This window comes from Chlorocebus sabaeus, chromosome 24 (genome assembly GCF_047675955.1).
Source record: "Chlorocebus sabaeus isolate Y175 chromosome 24, mChlSab1.0.hap1, whole genome shotgun sequence".
In the NCBI taxonomy this organism is placed as follows: domain Eukaryota; kingdom Metazoa; phylum Chordata; class Mammalia; order Primates; family Cercopithecidae; genus Chlorocebus; species Chlorocebus sabaeus.
The window spans coordinates 79,411,811-79,432,331 of NC_132927.1; the positions used below are offsets into that span (position 1 = coordinate 79,411,811).

The 20,521-nt window shown below is 47.9% G+C and overlaps 1 protein-coding gene and 1 pseudogene across 2 annotated transcripts in view; one reads left to right on the plus strand and one right to left on the minus strand.

Annotated features, from left to right (window-relative positions):
* The window catches only part of CDC42BPB (CDC42 binding protein kinase beta), a 129,387-nt gene that overhangs the window by 84,339 nt on the left and 24,527 nt on the right, over positions 1-20,521 (minus strand). The gene's annotated exons all lie outside the window — the stretch shown is intronic.
* Positions 2,606-20,521, plus strand: part of LOC103229746 (large ribosomal subunit protein eL13-like) — a 28,077-nt pseudogene continuing 10,161 nt past the window's right edge.

Genomic DNA, 20,521 nt, shown 5'->3' on the forward strand with positions numbered 1-20,521 from the left:
TTACGCCATTATTTCTGCATGTCAGAGACTTTTAGTACTTTCACTAATTTGCTGCTGCTATCTAAAAGGCAGAGCCGGGTGTACAGAATGGAACGTGAAGGCGGACCAGGAGCGTGACCACTGAAACACAGCATCACAGGGAGACGGTTAGGCCTCTGGATAACTGTGGGCGGGTCTGGCTGATGTCAAGCCCTCCACAAGAGGTGGAGGAGTGGAGTCTTCTCTAAACTCCCCCGGGGAGAGGGAGACTCCCTTTCCTGGTCTGCTAAGTAGTGGTGTTTCTCCTTGGCACTGCCGCTGCCGCTAGACCACGGTCTGCTTGGCAACAGACATCTTCCCAGATGCTGGCATTACCGCTAGACCAAGAAGCCCTCTGGTGGCACTGCCCGGGCATAACAGAAGGCTCACACTCTTGTCTTCTGGTCACTTCTCACTATGTCCCCTCAGTTCCTATCTCTGTATGGCCTGGTTTTCCTAGGTTATGATTGTAGAGTGAGGAGTATTATAATATTTGAATAAAGAGTAATTGGCCGGGCACGGTGGCTCAAGCCTGTAATCCCAGCACTTTGGGAGGCCGAGATGGGCAGATCACGAGGTCAGGAGATCAAGACCATCCTGGCTAACACGGTGAAACCCCGTCTCTACTAAAAAATACAAAAATCTAGCCGGGCGAGGTGGCGGGCGCCTGTAGTCCCAGCTACTTGGGAGGCTGAGGCAGGAGAATGGCGTAAACCCAGGAGGCGGAGCTTGCAGCGAGCTGAGATCCGGCCACTGCACTCCAGCCTGGGCGACAGAGCGAGACTCCGTCTCAAATAAAAAAAAAAAAAAAAAAAAAAAGAGTAATCACTACAAACTAATGATTAATGATATTCATAAATAATCATATCTATGCTCTATATCTAGTATAACTATTCTTACTTTATATATTTTATTACACTGGAACAGCTCGTGCCCTTGGTCTCTTGCCTTGGCACCTGGGTGGCTTGCCGCCCACACAAGACTGGTGTCCTTCTAAAAGGAGAGAAATCAGACACAGAGACCGAGGGAAAAAGAGCCATGTGGGGATGGAGGCAGAGATGGGAGCGATGAGGCTGCACACAAGGAATGCCAAGCATCGCCAGCAGCCCCAGAAGCTGAGGGCGCAGAGGGCTCCCCAGAGCCTGTGAGGGACGTGGCCCGGCTGACGCCCTGACTCTGGACTTCTGGCCTCCAGAGCTGTGAGAGAAACATCTGTTGTTTAAGCCCCCTACTTTGTGGCAACTGGTTACATCCCCCACAAGAAGCTCCTAGAGAGAGGCCAGGTCATCTCTTCCTCACACACAGTGCGAGGCAGGGCCAGGACTGGAGCCCACACCGTCTGACTCCAGACCCGCTCCTGCCCGCCACACATCCCGCCAGTCTGGCATCTATGCAGTCAACTATCTCTCTTGCACCTGTCTCTATTTTCACCTTTAAGCCCAAATCTACATGGTTATATTAGGTTTTATTCTGTCTGGCTCCTTTTCAAATTCTCTATCACTATAGTTTTACTAAAGGTGCCTCTGGGGGAACTGAGCAAAGTGCACAGGGCCCTCTCTGTCCTATTTCTCACCACTGCAGGAGCGGCTACAATCAGCTCCAAAATACATGCGATCTGACACTTCCTGGGCTTCTGACTGAGTTCCGTATTATTAATCTCACGAATTCTGCGGGTTTTTTCTCCTTTAATAGTCGCTCAACACTACTGAGGTTCGCTCACCACAATCAGAAGAGCCACAGAAGGTTCCTGGGGCCTGTGGGACAGCGAGTTAGGAATGAAGGCCCCCAGAACAGCAAATGCACATCAGCAGAGGTCAGGGAACAGAACAAACGGGGCCTCAGTTACTAAAAAAGAAAGAAAGGCCAGGCTGAAGAAAACCCTCGAGCTGCACTCCAGTCTGGGCAACAGAGTGACACTCAAAAAAACCAACAAAACAAAAAACAGAGAAGACAAAGGCAGATGAGACGCAGAAAGCAGCTCGCACCAAGGCTGTGCCTGGAACGTCCTCTCTTTTCTTTCCACATTAATTATTCTCAAGTTACCTGGGGTTCCTTGTCAAGTTTCTCCTCTGCTCTTCTGATGAAACACATTTTGCTAATTATGTATTTTAACAGTTGTGTACACATTTCCCTCAAGCGGGTGGACACGGATGATGGGGGCCAGGCTGGAAGAGGAAGGAACTGCGTGGCAGGCCTGGGGTGGGGGCTTGGAGAGGCAAACCACAAGAGCAAAGCAGGAGGGGACCTGCGTGCGGGCAGGAGCAAGTTTCCAAATCAGCGGGCAAAGGAGAAAAGGGCCCAGAAGGAAAAGCCTAAAACATTATTTCTCAAAAATACTAAATGTTTTCAAACTGCTCTGGGAACAGTAACAATTTTGTACTGGTGTATAAAAATAATTAGCCTGGGCGTGATGACATGTGGCTATAATCCCAGCTACTCAGGAGGCTGAGGCAGGAGAAACACTTGGACCCAGGAGGCAGAGGTTGCAGTGAGCCAAGATCTCGCCACTGCACCCCAGCCTGGGCAACAAGAGCAAAACCTCGTTTCAAAACCAGAAACAATAAACATAATTAAGACCGCTTTAGCTATGACTAGAAAGGAAAGCCGCATCGCAGGGGTGGAGAACCCTGCTAACCACACAGGTACTGAGAGCAGGGGACAGAGCATTTAACATCAATAACCATCAACTAGGTCACTAAGATGTAAAGAGGACACATGGAAACACCATGGAGATGGCAAATGCAGGAAGCACCTTCTGCCCTTAAGATCAGGAAATGAAAGAAGAGGCTGGACTTTTTAAAACTTAGAAACCTGGGCAAAGGGCCCTGTAAAGCTGAAACTCAGACCCCTGAGGATGGGGTGCTGCTGGCCGGCACTGGGTCTCTGAGCTCAAAGGCAGCCCCACAGGCTGGGCCCCCGGTGACTGGAAGGAGTGCAGCCAGCTGACGCTGAGCTCTCTGAGGTGACCGCGGCAAGGCTGTTCTGCTGGTGTGGGGAAAACTCCAAACTGGCACCAGAGGCCGACTGCCAGAAGGAGCTTCGCTGCCAGGATGGTGTTGCTAGGGTGTCACTCTAGGAAGCAGCGGGCAGGAAGCCACAAGTCATCCTCCCACCTCCCAGCCTTGCAGTCGCCCTCCAGCACCCGCTTCAGGCAGAGCGCAACAGGGAGCAGGGGGTCAGAGCTCCTCAGGCTTGGCTGGGGTGTGGGGTAGAGTGAGGAGGACATCGTGGTGAGGAACCAGGTGAGGGGAGGGAACCAGGTGAGGGGAGGGAACCAGGTGAGGGGAGGGTGGTCCTCCTGTTACCTACAGGAGGACTGATCAGATAAACAACATTCAGGATGATGGGGCTGGGATCCTCACTGTCAGAGAGAGTACTTACAGATAAGGAAGAAAACAAGAATACACTGTACAGCACTGGGATAGAATTGGAGGTTATCAGTATGAACTCGCAGCTTCCATATAGATAGACAGATAAAGGGATAAATGCAGACATATATGGGTGTGAACATACAGAGTCCTAGCTCTGTCTACCGAGAGTGCCTGGGAGCAGCAGCAGTTCAGCTACAAGCACACCCAGTGCAGAATGTGGTCTCTAAAGCCCATTCTCCAACACAGGACAGGGCTCCTTGGGCAACTCCAGAGCTGGGTCAGGAAACCGCAAGGTGAGCCTGCAGCAGCCAGTGCTGAGAAGTGAGGGTATGCTCAAAATAAACACAAGCAGTCACCGATTATAATCTATTAAATAAAACAGGCCTGGGAGCAGTGGCTCATGCCTGGAATCCTAGCACTTTGAGAGGCTGAGGCAAGAGGACTGCTTGAGCCCAGGAGTTCAAGACCAGCCTGGGTAACACGACAAGACTCCATCTCTACAAAAAATAAAATAATTAACCAGGGTGTAGTGGCACACACCTGTGGTTCCAGCTACTCTCAAGGCTGAGGTGAGAGGATCACTTGAGCCCAGGAGGTGGAGGCTGCAGTGAGCTGTGTTTGCATCACTGCACTCCAGGCTGGACAACAGTGAGACCTTGTCTCAAAACAAAAACAAAAAACACCAGGAAATCAGGAGTCCACACCAGTATTAATGTATAACATTTAAAAATCTAATGAGAAATGGCATATTTATATAGTTTCAAAGTACATCCAAACAAAATACCTATCAATTACGATGGGAAAATGGTGACTTTACAGTGAAGTCAGGCAGACACCACCTGAAATCAAGCAATCAGAGTGGCATCAGTTACGTGACAAGGCGAAACCGCACATCCCACAGGACACGAGGGGGAAAACATAGCCTCACTTCTGTGATTCTCCTGCCAAAGATCCACAACACAAATCCAACCACCAGGAAACGCCAGAAAATGCCAGGAAACACCAGGCAAATGCCAGGCAATGCCAAGAAATGCCAGCCAAACGCCAAATGTCAGGCAACGCCAGGCAAACACCAGGCAATGCCAGGCAACGCCAGGCAAACGCCAAACATCAGGCAACGCCAGGCAAACGCCAGGAAACGCCAGGAAACACTAGGCAAACCTAAACTGAAGAACAGTCTCAAAATTACCAGCCTGAAACCTTCAGCAGTGTCAAGGCCATGAAAGTCAAGCAAAGACACAGAACTGCTCACACAGAAAGGAATAAGGTCATGGTGTGTGTGGCTCTGCAGCGGACCCTTCTGCTACAGAGCAGAGTATGAGAAAATCTGCAATGTTTCCGTGGAATCGTGGAATCGTGGAATCGTGGAATCAGAAGGTTAGACACAGCAATGTTTCAGTGCTACATTCCTGATTTTGCTGGTTACACTGTGGTTATGTAGACTATCCCTGTCTGTAGGAAATACACGCTAAAGCAGTGGTCCCACCCTTTTTGGCACTGGGGACCACCTTCATGGAAGACAATTTTTCCACAGACCAGTGGAAGAGGTGAGGTGATGATTTTGGGATGAAACTGTCCCACCTCAGATCATCAGGCACTGGATTCTCATAAGGAGCATGCAACCTAGATCCCTTGAATGCACAGTTAGTTCACAATAGAGTTCGTGCTCCAATGAGAATCTAACGCTGAGCTGATCTGACCAGAGGTTGAGCGTGAGCTCAGGCGGGAATGCTCTCACCTCCTGCCCTGGAGCCCAGTTCCTAACAGGCCATGGAGCTGTCCGTGGCCTGGGGGTTGGGGATTCCTGTGGTAAAGTGTTCAATGGCAAACAGTTGGGGGAGGACAGTTCTTTCTTCTATTATTTGCAACTTTTCTGAAGTTTCAAACTGTTTCAAAAATGTTTTAAAAATACTTTTAGAAGTTCATTTCTTGCTATTTGGAAAACTCAGAGGGGCAGCCCACTGGATACAGCCACCACCACCCCATTAAGATAACAATGGTGGCCTAGAAATGAATAGGACAGTGGCCCTGGAATGGAGGAGGATTGCAAATCAATAAGTGTTGGAATTAGAGTGGACTGTGGCACGGGATGAGGAAAGAAGATTTCAGGATGTGCGCTAGGTCTCTAGCCCTGGCAGCTTCACGAATGGGGTGCTACACACCAAAGCAAGAGAGGCCAGGAAAGCAGCAGGTTGCAGTGGGGAAAGGAGTAGGGCCTGGGGCAACGGAATCCAATTACATCACGTAGTTAGTGCTACAGAGTCTGAGATGGCGAAGAGACCATCTCAAAAAATTGATTTTTCTTGCAGGACCCTACTGCTGTTTCATATTTTCAAAACCCACCAGCTTCCATGGGGGCGGGGAGAGGTAAGGGGTGAGAAGCATGAGAACCAGCCTGTTGCGAGGCAACTAAAGACACAGCTTCCAGGGAGGATACGACCCATTCGGTTTTTTGGTTTGTTTTTGAGATAGGGTTTTGCTCTGTCGCCCAGGCTGGAGAGCAATAGAGTGATCACAGCTCACTGCAGCCTCCACCTCCCAGACTCAGGGGATCTTCCTGCCTTGGCCTCCCCAGTAGCTGGGACCACAGACATGCTCCCATGCCAGCTAATTCTTTTATTTTTTGTGGAGACGGGGTCTCGCTGTAGCCCAGGCTGGTCTAGAATTCCTGGGCTCAAGTGATCCTTCCACCTTGGCCTCCCAAAGTGATGGAATTACAGGCGTGGGCTACCGCACCTGGCCACCCTGAAATATGCTAAGGCCCCAGAGACACAGCCGCCCTGCAGCTCAGAAGCTGGGCCCGGGTGACCAGCCAGCACTCACAAGGCTCCAAGTTGCAGCAACTGGGAGGCTACTGCACACCAAGCCCTGCATCGCCCACACCATCAGCCACAGCGCCAGCCACGGCACCAGCCACAGCGCCAGCCACGGCACCTGGGCATCATCTCAGACTCCTCCTGCAGAGCCCATACCCCTCGCCCAGCACAAAGCCACCTCTTCCTGCCCGTCTTCCTCACCAGGCTCTAAGCAGGGCTGACCGCCGCTCCCCCGGACCTGGCACGCTGACAGGACCCCTTCAGCACAGCTGCCTGTGTCTATGCCATGTGGCAACTGACGTTCACGAGGAGTCATCACGAAAGGGTGGCCTTCTCTACATGGAGGGTTTGTGTCCCTCCTAAGATAAGGATATTCAACATCTTGGGAGATTTTCCATCCAAAAGGCTGAATAAAGCTTTAGCCTTTAGACAGCTTAACTTTTACTAGTAGAAATTTTCTCCTAATCAATCTTTTCATTCCTCCTACCCCAGACCGTCCCCAAAAGAACTTCTCTTGATGCCCTAGAAGACGATGGATTAATCAAGCGTAACCACTGACAAATATGAGATCCAAACTGTAAGGGAAAATGGAATTTCCCTTTAAATAGGAAAATCTTTTTCAAGAAGAACTGCAGGCGGAGGGAGGATCTTTGCCTAAAACTGACAGAAAATCACTGTGAAATGAAACAAGATCAGACCAGCTGGAAGGAGTGCCCGGGTGGGAGGGTCTGAGGAAAGAGGACAGTGTCAAGAGCAGAAGCCTGAGGCAGGTGGGCAGGAAGTCCTGCTTTCCCCTGTCCAACAGAAGCCCTCCGCCTCACCCTGGATGGTTCTGTTCATCCGCGCCACTCCTGTTTGGGCCTCAGCTGCTTTATGGCCCCAATCAATACATTTGGAATTGGAGACAGGGTGACAGGTTATCCGTTACCAATAATACCTTTTACCACTGAAGGAACAGGGCCCCAAAGGCCAAGCGACATGCAGAGGACACAAGGGACAGACGTCTTGCCCCCCAAGTGAGTCGTCAACTCCACCCACAGCATGGTTCTCTCCTGAGGTCCTCTCCTTGTAACTGCCAGCTACCGCTCCAACCCTTCGGGAGATAGCAGGACCCACACCTTCCTGGAGCAGCACCGTCACGGCTGCTGGAGTGCGGGGGCAGCTGCGGGGGAGGCACCTCTGAAGGCCCAGCAAGACCTACATGGAGGGCCCAGGCCCAGAGGCCAGGCTAGAGAAGGTATGGATGTGTGCGAGGGCCCACGCACACTGACACACTACGCATCCGGTCCTCTTGCAGACAGAGAAGGGGCCAGAACAGCACCCCAGGGACCAGGGAGTGCAGCCAGAGTGGACGGGGCACAGGCTGAACCCCCCGTGAGAGTATGGGGCGTGTGCCAGGAGTCAGGACCTTGGCCTGCATGTGGCAGGGAATGCAGGCGCTTTCACAGTACCACCCTTGAGTGAGTTCACAGCTCCAAAGGTTTGGAATTTATGCTTACGGTTCAAGCGGCTGACGGCTGACGCAGCTCCAGAAGATTAGTACCTATCACGAAGTTTTAAAAAAATGTGTTCAAATTACACAAAATGTGTTTTATTTGTTTCACAATAACTAAGCTCTTTTGTAAGATGTCAGAACACTGCCTTCACAAGGAGCCAGCCACAGGCCCCTCTCATCAGGAATCATGAGCCTGAGAAAAGTGACTCTTCCTAGGCCGCGCGCGGTGGCTCACGCCTGTAATCCCAGCACTTTGGGAGGCTGAGGTGGGCGGATCACGAGGTCAGGAGATCGAGATCATCCTGGCTAACATGGTGAAACCCCGTCTCTACTAAAAATACAAAAAATTAGCCGGGCGTGGTGGTGGGCGCCTGTAGTCCCAGCTACTCGGGAGGCTGAGGCAGGAGAATGGCGTGAACCTAGGGGGTGGAGTTTGCAGTGAGCCAAGATCGCGCTACTGCACTCCAGCCTGTGCGACAAGGCGAGACTCCGTCTCTAAAATAAAATAAAATTTAATTTAATTTAATTTAAAAGAAAAGAAAAGTGACTCTTCCAACAAGCCCTCTTTTTTTTTTTTTTTTTTTTTTTTTAAAAAAAAAACAGAGTCTTGCTCTGTCGCCCAGGCTGGAGTGCAGTGGTGCGATCTCGGTTCACTTCAAGCTCTGCCTCCCGGGTTCAGGCCATTCTCCTGCTTCAGCCTCCAGGTGGCTCACACCTGTAATCCCAGCACTTTGGGAGGCCGAGGTGGGCAGATCACGAGGTTAAGAGATCGAGACCATCCTGGCCAACATGGTGAAACCCCATCTCTACCAGAAGTACAAAAATTAGCTGGGCATGATGGCGTGCACCTGTAGTCCCAGCTATTCGGGAGGCTCAGGCAGGAGAATTGCTTGAACCCAGGAGGTGGAGGTTGCAGTGAGCCGAGATTGCGCCATGCATTCCAGCCTGGGTGACACAGCAAGACCCCATCTCCAAAAAAAAAAAAAAGAAAAAAGAAAAAGAACATTAAGACACACAAGACGGTATTTCTATCACAAATAAATATTTCTAAAAGATAAAAAAAAAAAAAAAAAAAAAGGACACAAAAGACAAGTGAGACACAGACTGAGTCTGAGAAAACCTGAGGAGCGGCATGGGGCAGAGCAGGTGTCGTGTGGTACAGGCGACAGAGTCTGGCCAGAGGCAGTGGTGAGATCTGGCTGTTCCTGAAAGTGAGACGAGCCGATTCCCTGCTGGATGGGGCGTGCAGGGTGATACTCGCACAGAGCACTGGCTGAGCACTAGGACGCTGGAGCTGCCTGCATGGGAAGGCTGACAGAGGCTGGTGGGCTGAGTGGCAGGGAAGCAACTGGACAGGTGATGCGGTTCCAGAGAAGCCCAAGGTGCCCAGTGTACAGTTGGTATTGGATGAGATCACCAGGAAATCAGCAGAGACAGGGGAGGGGCCGAGGACTGAATTCTGGGGGTCCTCGACATGAGGGGGCTGCAGGGAAGAGAAGCCAGCAGGGGGCAGACAAAGCCAGGACTTCCATCCTGGAAGGCGGATGACACCAGGAATGACCTATTGGCTTTTGCCACGTGAAGACCATAGGTGGCCTTGACAAAAGCAGCAGTTTTGAGGGAGGCAGGGGACAGAAGTCTGATTAGCCTTTTGAGAACAAGAGAAGTGGGGTAGAGACAGAAGAAAGAACCCTGAAGAGTTCTTGTTGCTGTTGTTTTTGAGACAGAGTTTCGCTCTGTCAGCAGGCTGGAGCACAGTAGTGCGATCACAGCTCACTGCAGCCTCAACCTCCTGGGCTCAATGGATCCTCCCACCTCAGTCTCCCAAGTAGCTGGGACTACAGGCGCATGCCACCACGCTGGGAGATGTTTGAAATCATTTTCACCAAAGTGTTTTGTTTAAAAAACAAAACAGGCCAGGTGCGGTGGCTCAAGCCTGTGATCCCAGCACTTTGGGAGGCCGAGACAGCCGGATCACAAGGTCAGGACATGGAGACCATCCTGGCTAACACGGTGAAACCCATCTCTACTAAAAATACAAAAAAATTAGCCAGGCGTAGTGGCAGGTACCTGTAGTCCCAGCTACTCTGGAGGCTGAGGCAGGAGAATGGCGTGAACTCAGGAGGCGGAGCTTGCAGTGAGCCGAGACCGCGCCACTGCACTCCAGCCTGGGTGACTGAGCGAGACTCCACTCCCAAAAAAACAAAACAAAACAAACAAAAACACTACTCATCCTGGCATAGAGCGAAAGCTGGCCCACTCTCCACGGGTGCTCACATCACACTTGTCAACTGATCCAGCTGTTGGGGGCAGGATATCGCCCAGAGGTCACAGAGGCTGTAGACAAGGTCATTTTCACTGGCTTTAGTGCTAACAATAAACCATAAATTAAATTCTAGGGTGACAAAATAAATGGCCCGAGCTTCAATAAGCAATTGCAGAACACAGCTGATTCCTTGAAAGGAACACTACTGGCGCCTGCTGCATCTGCGGCTCTACCCAGTCAGAGGGGTGTCTCTTTGGAATGGGCTCACCCACCCCCCTCAGGATCCCACACCGGTCCACATTCGTTCTCTTAAGAACTGTTCATTTCCACACCAGGAAAAAAGCAGCAGCCCACAGACATAGCTATTTTTTTCCTTTTATTTTGAGGCAGGGGTCCCCAGGCTGGAGTGCAGTGGCACCATCACAGCTCACTCACTGCAGCCTTGATCTCCTGGGCTCAAATGATTCTCCCACCTCAGTCTCCCTTGCAGCTGAGACTACAGGTGAACATTATCACATGGCTTTTTTTGGTTTTGTTTTTTGAGATGGAGTCTTACTCCATCACCCAGGCTGGAGTGCAGTGGCGTAATCTCGGCTCACTGCAACCTCTGCCTCCTGGGTTCAAGCAATTCTCTTGTCTCAGCCTCCCGAGTAGCTGGGATTACAGGTGCCTGCTACCATGCCTGGCTAATTTTTGTATTTTTATAGAGATGGGTTTCACCTTCTTGGTCAGGCTGGTCTCGAACTCCTCACCTCAGGTGATCCACCTGCCTTGGCCTCCCAAAGTGCTGGGATTCAGGAATGAGCCACCATGCCCAGCAGTGGTTAATTTTTAATTTTTTGTAGACACAGGGTCTTGCTATGTTTGAAACCAGGCTGGTTTCAAACTCCTGGGCTACATAGTGATCTCCCCGCCTTAGCCTCCCAAAGTGTTGGAATTACAGGCATGAACCACTACACCTGATCCTAATTTTACTTTGATAGAAATTAATAATTAATAATTTTACTCACTGGTTTTTCTGAATTTTTTCCTTTTTTTTAACTGATTTTCGAGTAAAAACTTCAGTTTTGACAAAGAAAATATATTCATAAACATACACACTTTTATTAAGTCAACTCCTGGTATTATATTACATATACATATTCTAATATGCAGAATAGATACATTCTAATATGCAGATTTTGCAGCTCGCCAAACAGAGGTATTTAAGATCACACACACATCAATTTTCAAAGACAAAAGGCAGCACACAGTGCAGGGAAATCTATGGTCCCAGAGGGAGCCCCCATGTCAGCTGGGCAGGACCCTTCACACCAGCAGCACTGATGGGGGATGCCTGCCCCAGCCCCAGGAACAGGAACGCAGGAAATGAGCTCGGCGGCTGCACTGGGGCAGGATGAGAGAGTGAGAATGAATCCTCACTCCTTCCTAGTACAATGCCAGGGCAGTCCTAAACATACACAGCGACGCTCTCCCACACACTCCAAACCGGGCTGGGACCGCCAGGACAGGAAGGAGGACGTGAACAGCCAGGAAGAGAACTGTCTACACATCTTCCTCCCGGAAGGCCTCGGACTTGCCTCTGTTTGACTGAGGCGGAAGGACAGACAGGAGCCCCAATGCTCTGGCCACTAGAGCTCTGTAACAGAGTCCGTCCTAACTTACTCTTCCTGGCTCCCCCACCCTTGAGACCGAGACTCGCTAACACGCTTCTAGAAGACAGTGGTCACAGCCCTCATAACAAAGTGCAGTGATTAAATGGTATCTACAGTGATTAAATGCTTCCTACCCGGCATTAAGAAGCAGGGAGGAAGAGTTTTAAATGTAAGAAAGTAACAAGTTTGCAAAGCATCAGTAAATAAGGTTCAAAGAAGGGCAACTTAATTTCAGTAATTAGAAATTTGGGGAATTTTTAGCAACTAAATGTAATATCTGTCAACCTCTTAGGATTAATTCAAGCGTACAACACAGTCCTCCCTATTTGACAGAGATGAGACGGCAGGATCTTTTAATACTTTCAATTTGTTTTTTATTCTCTTATATCCTAAATATTTGATGAAATATTCAACCCACCCATTGCTAATGACAGTTTCCACTTTCTGAACATCTATATATGGGTCAGGGATGTTATATACTAACATCTCTAAAACTTGCAGGAGGCCAGGCGCGGTGGCTCATGCCTGTGATCCCAGCACTTTGGGAGGCCAAGGCAGGCGGATCATGAGGTCAGGAGATCGAGACCATCCTGGCTAACACAGTGAAACTCTGTCTCTACTAAAAATACAAAAAAAAAAAAAAAAGATTGCTGGGCATGGTGGTGGGCGCCTATAGTCCCCCAGCTACTCAGAAGGCTGAGGCAGGAAAATGGCGGGAACCTGGAAGGCCGAGGTTGTAGTAAGCTGAGATCGCGCCACTGCACTCCAGCCTGGGCGACAGAGCGAAGACTCTGTCTCAGAAAAATAAAAAAAAAATAAAAATAAAATAAAATAAAACCTGCAGGATACATATTATCCCATTCTGATAAATAAGCAAACAGAAAACAGAAGGCCCATTTTCATATACATGTTTGGTTTTTCTTTTTTCATATTTATTTATTTATTTTTTGAAACAAGAGTCTCGTTGTGTCACCCAGGATGGAGTGCAGTGGTTACGATCTTGGCACATGGCAACCTCCAACTCCCAGGTTCAAGTGATTCTCCTGCCTCAGTCTCCCAAGTAGCTGGGACTACAGGCACCTGCCACCACATCTGGCTAATTTTTGTATTTTTAGTGGAGACAGGGGTTTCACTATGTTGGCCAGGCTGGTCTTGAACTCCTGACCTTGTGATCCGCCCGCCTCGGCCTCCCAAAGTGCTGGGATTACAGGCATTAGCCACCACACCCGGCCATCTTTTTAAATTTATTTTATTTATTTATTTATTTTGAGACGGAGTCTCGCTCTGTCGCCCAGGCTGGAGTGCAGTGGCGCGATCTCAGCTCACTGCAAGCTCCACCTCCCGGGTTTTCTGCCATTCTCCTGCCTCAGCCTCCCGAGTAGCTGGGACTACAGGCGCCCGCCACCTCGCCTGGCTAGTTTTTTATTTTTTATTTTTTAGTAGAGACGGAGTTTCACCGTGTTAGCCAGGATGGTCTCAATCTCGTGACCGCGTGATCCGCCCGTCTCGGCCTCCTTTTTTTATTTTTTTGAGACAGGGTCTCCCTCTGCTGCCCAGGCTGGAGTGCAATGGCGCAAACTCAGCTCACTACAACCTCTGCCTTGATGGGGTTTCACCATGTTTCCCAGGCTGGTCTCAAACTCCTGGGCTCAAGTGATTTGCCCACCTTGGCCTCCCAAGGTGCTGGGATTACAGGTGTTAGCCACTGGGCCCAGTCTAAATGTTTGGTATTTTTAATCTCTTGTTATTTGTCTTTACTCCCCAGATAAGACTTCTTATGTGTCAGTTTTAAAATCCAGAGGCAAAAATTAACTCCTCTCATTTTTCTTGTTGCTCTTAACTTCATCATCTATTAGACAGTATATTGCCAAATTTCTTTGTGCCACTGCTGTGAATTCAGAAAAGTCTAGTTTTCTTTCTGCGGAGTAAAATACCAGCTGCTTCTAATGTCATGATTAGTACCATCTTCTGAAGAACTGACAGTCCATGCAGCAAGCACCGTTTTAGTTTAAGGTGAACTGTGTCTTTCAAACTACTTGAGAACTAGTAATTCAAGAAAGCAATTCTTTCACTCTCCTGTAATTACGCAAGCATACTGTCCGATATGCCACCCCCTCCCGTACCAATTGCACTTGTATCACTTAGGCTAACATATGTGCACCCTATGGCCCAGAAATTCCCTCCCAGGTGAACACCCAAGAGAAATGAGCAGTTATGTCTACCGAAAAGACATACACAAGAACATTCAAAGCAGCTTTACTCATAATTATCAAAAACTGCAAACTACCCAAATGTCCACTCACAGAAGAGTGGATAATCTGTAGTATTCATGTAATGAACTAATACACATTAAAAAAAAAAAAAAAAGGGCCAGGCACGATGGCTCATGCCTGTAATCCCAGCACTTTGGGAAGCCGAGGCAGGTGGATCACCTGAGGTCAGATGTTCAAGACCAGCCAGGACAACATGATGTAACCCTGTCTCTACTAAAAATACAAAAATTAGCCAGGCGTGGTGGCACATGCCTATAGTCCCAGCTACTGGGGAGGCTGAGGCAGGAGAATTGTGTGAACCTGGGAGGCGGAGGTTGCAGTGAGCCGAGATTGTGCCACAGAATTCCAGCCTGATGAAAGAGTGAGGTTCCGTCTCAAAACAAAAAACAAAACAAAAAAACCACATGTAAATCTTTGTGACCTTGGATTAGGCAATGGATTCTTACAGGTAAAACATGAAAAACAGGTCAGTTAAACTTCATCAAAATAAAAACCATTGTGTTTTTTAACTACAAACACCAAACCCGAACAAAAAAATGTTCAAAAGAACCCATTAAGAAAGTGAAAAGACAAATGACAGAAGCATATAAAATATCACATATCTGATAAGGGACTGACATCCAGAATACATAAAAAGCTCTCTCAACTCACTCATAAAATATTCCAATTCAAAAACGGGCAAAGGATCTGAATCATCATTTCGCCAAAGACATATTAATACAAACGCTCGATATGCACAGGAAAAGATGCTCAATGTCATTCGCAATCAGGGAAATGCAAATCAAAACTAACGAGACCTCACTTCACACCCACTAGGGTAGCTACAATAAAAAAGACAAATCATAACAAGTGTTGGCCATGAGGTGGAGAGATGAAGTCTTACACACTGCCAGTGAGACTGATGTAGCCTGGCAGTTCCTCAAAGTGCTAAACACAGTTACTAACTACATGACCCCTCATTCCACCCCAGGTATATAAACAGGAGAAATGAAAATACCTCTGCACAAAAACTTGCGCACTGCATGTTTACTAAGAACCAGGTTTTTAAAAATTAAATATAAAAAAACTTGTACATGAATATTCACAGCAGCATCATTTGTAACAGTTAAAAAGTGAAAACCAAAATGTCCATCAACTGATAGCTAAAAAAACAAAATGTGGTCTACCTACACAATGGAATACTATTATTCGGCCAGAGAAAGTAATTAAATAACAATTAATACAACATGGATGAACCTTGAAAACACTATATTAAATGAAGGGGGCCAATTACAAAAGACTACGTATAGTGTGATTCCATTTATATAAAATGTCCAGAATAGGCAAATCCATAGAGAAAAAAAGTAGATTAGCGGTTGCCAGGGGCTGGGGAGAGGTAACGGTAAGTACTGCTAATGGGTACAGGGTTTCTCTCAGGGGCGATGAAAATGCTCTAGAATTAGACAGTGGTGAGAGTTGCACAAGTGTGTGAATAGAGTAAAAACCAATAAATCATACACTTAAATCAACAGGCTGGGCGTGGTGGATCACGCCTGTAATCCCAGCACTTTGGGAGGACAAGGCGGGTAGATCACCTGAGGTCAGGAGTTCCAGACCAGCCTGGCCAACATGGTGAAACCCCATCTCTAATAAAAATACAAAAGTTAGCCAGGTGTGGTAGTGCGCACCTGTAGTCCTAGCTGCTTGGGAGGCTGAGGCAGGAGAATTGCTTGAACCTGGGAGGCAGAGGCTGCGATAAGCCGAGATTGTGCCACTGCACTCCAGCCTGTGTGACAGAGCAAGACTCCTTCTCAAAAATAAAAAAATAAAATAATAATAAAAAAACAAGCACAACAAATCTGTGATATGGGTCACAACAGTGTGCACCACACATAATGGTGTCACAACAGAGACTACTCGGGTGTGTGATTCATTAATTTATTCAAAAGGTATTAAAGATATTTTAAAATATTCCTGAAACGAAGCAAGACGTTGTGGCTGAGAGTAAGCACCTGAGTTTAGACTTCACTGCCCCACTGTGTTGCAAACTACTGAGCGTGAACTCCAGTTTCCTTGTGGGTAAATTAAGGATAATCCCAAACTGTGGGTGAATGTGACAGTGGATGTTGACAAGGAGCAGTGCCAGGCTCTGAGACAGCCCCAGCACACAGAGCCAGCCTAATCGTTTTGTGATCACAGAAGACATGCTAGGCTTCCCCTTTCCCACAGAAACAGCACAGAAGCCCCTCCCAGGAACACACCTGGCTGCAGGGCAGCTCGCAGTGGCTGGCACTCAGCAGGTGCACGTGAGTGAAAAGAAACCCATGGCTTCCAGAAGGCTCTTCCTATGTCGCCTGCCTCCTCCTGTATTCTGTGCCCATGACCTGGACATCCAGAGCATACTCTTCTATCTAAATACAAGTACATGCAATTCTCCCTTAATAGGGCTGTTATTTATTTGTATTTTATCTTTTATTATTTTTAAACTCACTCAGCTGGAAAACACTACTGACAAGAAAAGCAAGTTCATGCCAGGGACTTTTTTTCATCCTAGCATACATCCTGAGATCAGCGAGGCAATCTGAGCTGCTGAAACCTTCTGCATACAAACCATTTTCAGCAGGGTTCTTAACAACTGTCCAGAGCCAAATACTGAATTATCTGAGTCCAACTGCCAATCTTTCTAAATTGAATAGTCAATATGTCAGGAATACTACAGTGTTAAAGAAAAAAAGCATAAAAGTAAAAATTTATGGGAAATTTTCTCTTACCCAAAATTCTTTCAAGCTTTTACCTTATTTAGAGATTGACTCTGCATTTCTGCATGACGAGTAAGTATGTCTCTGGAAGGAAAAATACTGTTGCTAATTATATGAACCTTCTAGGACATAATCCAGCGCCAGACAAGTAAGGCTAAAGAAATGCTAGACTGGCCAGGCGCGGTGGCTCACGCCTGTAATCCCAGCACTTTGGGAGGCTGAGGCTGGCAGATCACGAGGTCAAGAGATCGAGAGCATCCTGGCCACTATGGTGAAACCCTGTCTCTACTAAAAATGAAAAAAAAAAAAAAAAAAAATTAGCTGGGCATGGTGGCGGACGCCTGTAGTCCCAGCTACTCCGGAGGCTGAGTCAGGAGAATCGCTTGAACCCGGGAGGTGGAGGTTGCAGTGAGCTGAGATCGCGCCATTGCATTCCAGCCTGGCGACACAGCGAGACTCCATCTCCAAAAAGAAACACAGAAATGCTAGATTGGAGCCCTCAGTGGCTAGACATGCATGTGAGCGGGAAGCAATATTCAAAACAGGATTGGCAATCCACCCAGCAACTCCAGCCCTCCCAGCACCTGAGGGGCTCTCCAGCCAGCAACTCCAGCCCTCCCAGTGCCTAACTGGCTCTCAGGGTGGTTGCTCCTGAACCAGAAGAAGGGCCACCAAGCCAGCTGCCCTCAGAGTGAGGCACTCACTTTCCTTCCTGAACAGAGAAGTGTGGAGTGGCTGGCCCTGCCTCACCTTGCCCGACAGGAGTGACCGGTGGTCGCCCATCTCCATGGGGCATGCCCAGCATGGTATCAAAGCCCTCTCATGGCCATGAAGTTTAAGGTGGAAATGGTACCTCTATTTAAAACATTTAAGAATGTTTAAAAGAATCTGGTTCTTTTAAAAAAGAGGCAAAGAAAGTTTGAGGAGCATAGTTTGGATAACAATGGCTTCAATGGCTTCACTCATTTTAAATGCTATTTATTTCAGCCTCAACAATTAAATGTGTTCAAGTGGCCAGGCACAGTGGCTTACACCTGTAATCTCAGCACTTTGTGAGACCAAGGCGTGTGGATCACCTGAGGTCAGGAGATCAAGACCAGCCTGGCCAACATGGTGAAACCCCATCTCTGCTAAAAGTATAAAAATTAGCTAAGTGTGGTGGTGCATGCCTGTAGCCCCAGCTACTTGGGCAGCTGAGGCAGGAGGATCACTTCAACCTGGGAGGTGGAGGTTGCAGTGAGCCCAGAACCCATCACTGCACTCCAGCCTGAGTGACAAAGTGAGACTCCATCTCAAAACAAACAAAAAAAAAAGTGTTCACAGCTAGCTCACACCTGTAATCCTGGCACTTTGGGACCTGAGACGGGTGGATCACTTATGCCTAGATGTTCCAGACCAGCCTAGGCAACATGGCAAAACCCCATCTCTACAAAAAAATCCACAAAAATTAGGCCAGTGTGGTGGCGTGCACCTATAGTCCCAGCTACTCGAGAGGCTGAGACAGGAGGATGGCTGAAGCTCAGGAGGTGGAAACTGCAGTGAGGCAAGATTGAGCCACTGCACTCCAGCGTGGGTGACACAGTGAGACCCTGTCTCTACACACACACACAGAATAGTGTTCAGATTGGGTGCCAGACTACCCACCTCAAATATGTCACATGTCCAACTGAACCTAAGCATTTCTGAGTTACTTTTTTAATTAAAAAAATTTCTTTATGCTGGTATTTTTCAGTATTATAAAAATGCCAGCATGAAGGAAATGAAATCAAAAAAGAACACGACCCAGATACCAAGCAGAGAAAGACGGCCAGTACGCTCCTGTACTGTCGTCTTTGGCTCACCATCCCCACGGAAACGCAGTAATAAACAGGAAGGAAGGATGTTTTCACACAAGACCTGAAAATGTTCACTCTGATTTCATGAAAGTAATTGGTAAGCCAGGAAAATTACCCTTTTCACCAGATGCCTCGAGATGAGACAAACGAAATCAACAAACGAAAGGGCTTTCCAAATAATCAATAAAACTTTACGGCAAGGTCAGCGAAAGTGTAACATTTTGCAAAAGGACATCTAGCTTTGTGCGGTCTGCATTTCCTTTCATAAGCTACAAGAGCTGTCAAAAATGCTTCTCCGTAAACAAACGCTGCAGTAAAAATACAAGACTGATACTACCAGGGTTTATTTGATTATGAAAACTGTACTTTTCCAGAATATCTGGCGATTTCCGATTTCGGAGGAACTTGGTATTTCTCTACAGGCACCCACACGCAGGCCTTTCCCTAAGGCTCTCAGCAGGAAGTGCCTGGAGCTCCCAACAGCGCCAAGGCCCAGCCTCTGTTCAGCCTGATTTGCAGGTAGAATGCCCAACCCGTCTGGCTTCTAAGAGCTGGATTCCGGAAACAAATTAAAAAGCTGACGTACCAGAGACCACAGCATCACTCAACATGGATGGACAAGTATCAACTAATTTTTCTGAACTTCAATTAAAAAATCAAAAAGCTTAAGATCACATTTTAAAAAGCTGAGTCCTCACTAATTGTCAACTCCAAAGTGTCTCCAGTGAACAACTACTATAAGACCTGCGTTCTATTATTATTATATTATTATTATTATTTTTTTTTTTTAAGAAAAATGCCACAAGCCCAGGGCATCCTCACCCGGTAAGCAGCACAGGGAGCTGAGAGCACCAGGCAACCAGCCTTGTGGCCGCACGGCAGCGGCAGGTGTTTCTGATTATGAAGGCCTGGAGAACATTTCGTTCACTTCTCCTTGTCCCCCTCTGCTGTCTCAGAGAGACAGATCCAGCCTCTCATGCCCACCATGAGGACCAAGGAGAAGGGAGGCGATAACGCACTTCTCAGCCTCCTGCACCCCTGTGTGGGTGCACGCTTGGGCCTCAGGCCTCACCAGCTCCTGACTGGAATATACTTTACCACTGCAACATCTGAAATGAAATCAGAAATGCCTATTTTTTTTTTTTACATCAATTGAGCCCCCAAATAGTTTATTTCTCACAAAATATACTGGGCCAACAGTATAGGAATGATCTGTCAAATGCCAAATTTGTCCAGCTAGGAAAACACTAGAAACCGGTTAAAACTTTTGAACAGGACAGGACAAATACCCTGATTCTTCCACAAATAAACTGCGAACAAAAAAAAAAAAAAAAGGAGGGAGAAAGAGCTTACAGATTAAAAGAGATTAAGGAGGTGTACAATCCAAATGCCACGGGCAGGTACCTGTAAAACAAATCCACTTTTTTTTTTTTTTTTTTTTTTTTTTTTTTGAGACGGAGTCGCTCTGTCGCCCAGTCTGGAGCGCACAGGTGTGATCTTGGCTCACCGCAACCTCCACCTCCCGGGTTCAAGCGATTCTCCCATCTCAGCCTTCCCAAGTAGCTGAGATTACAGGCATGGGGCACCGTGTCAGGCTAATTTTTATATTTTAGTAGAGATGGAGTTTCATCATGTTACCCAGGCTGGTCTCTAACTCCTGATGATCCACCTGCCTCGGCCTCCCAAAGTGCTGGGATTACAGGCATGAGCCACCGCGTCCAGCCACGAATCCACTTTAAAAAAAATAATAATAAATAAATAAATAAATAAATTTAGGCCGGGCGCGGTGGCTCACGCCTGTAATCCCAGCACTTTGAGAGGCCGAGGCGGGCAGATTACAAGGTCAGGAGATGGAGACCATCCTGGCTAACACAGTGAAATCCCGTCTCTACTAAAAATACAAAAAATTAGCTGGGTGTGGTGGCGGGCACCGGTAGTCCCAGCTACACGGGAGGCTGAGGCAGGACAATGGCATGAACCCAGGAGGCAGAGCTTGAAGTGAGCCGAGATCGTGCCGCTGCACTCCAGCCTGGGCAACAGAGCGAGACTCCTTC